Source organism: Etheostoma spectabile, chromosome 13 (genome assembly GCF_008692095.1).
Source record: "Etheostoma spectabile isolate EspeVRDwgs_2016 chromosome 13, UIUC_Espe_1.0, whole genome shotgun sequence".
Lineage (NCBI taxonomy): Eukaryota > Metazoa > Chordata > Actinopteri > Perciformes > Percidae > Etheostoma > Etheostoma spectabile.
The window spans coordinates 10,381,660-10,382,754 of record NC_045745.1 but is presented as its reverse complement, the minus strand read 5'-3'; the positions used below and the strand labels follow the sequence as shown (position 1 = coordinate 10,382,754).

General features: G+C 38.6%; 1 protein-coding gene across 1 annotated transcript in view; it reads left to right on the top strand.

The window, feature by feature from the left end:
• LOC116701124 (uncharacterized) overlaps positions 1-1,095 on the top strand; it is a 21,455-nt gene that overhangs the window by 19,738 nt on the left and 622 nt on the right. The gene's annotated exons all lie outside the window — the stretch shown is intronic.

Below are 1,095 nucleotides of genomic sequence, written 5' to 3'. Positions count from 1 at the left end.
TGTTGGTGGTTGTTGGTGGTGTTGGTCTTTTTTAATTTTTTTATTTTTTTTTTTTAACTAACCTAATGTACTGTGATGTGATCGCGTGAGGAAATTTTAACCTATATTTACTGTGATGACCAAGACTCCAACACTGGTCATCCACCAAACAGTAATGATGAATATGGTAAACTCCTGTAACTTGTTTTAACAAAAGTGACAATGCAGAAGTCTAAACAATCTCACGTGTCCAAGTGTTGAAGTGAACTTTATCTTTCTAGTTTTTGTGTCTTTTGCGTGGTTTTGCGGGAATGTGAAGTTTACGAGCAGGCGCGACACATTCAGTCAGCGCCACTAAAGTTTGTTGTGCCGCCGACCAGACTCAGAGATTATTGTCTGACATTATGGAAAGGATCCCTACGGAGATTGATCCTTTTAGTTTACATGAAACAGCCTCATCCTCAAACATCACATACACGAAACCACAGACTCCCATGTAAATAATTATACTTTTAGCGTGTATAGAACAGCATATCTCCACCAGACTCCATGTAAATACATCACACTTTTAGCGTGTAAGAGCAGCATATCTCCACCAGACTCCATGTAAATAATCACTACTTTAGTGTGTATAGAGCAGCATATCTCCACCAGACTCCCATGTAAATAATCACTACTTTTAGCGTGTATAGAGCAGCATATCTCCACCAGAACTCCATGTAAAAATCACTACTGTTTAGTGGTGATAGAGCAGCATATCTCCACGACTCCATGTAACTAATCCTACTTTAGCGTGTATAGAGCAGCATATCTCCACCAGACTACCCATGTAAATAATCACTACTTTAGCGATGTATGAGCAGCATTCTCCACCAGACTCCATGTAAATAATCACTACTTTTAGCGTGTATAGAGTAGCATATTTCCACATATAAATGGGTAAATTAAGTGTTTATTTCAAAGAAACCAAAGTGGTGATTGTTGGAACAGTGGAAAGAAGAACCAAGACGGCTTTGGAAAGTTTTTGTTTAGTCTCTGTCCACTTGAATGAAGTGTATGTTATGACATGGAGTCTGGTGGAGATATGCTGCTCTATACACGCTAAAAGTAGTGATT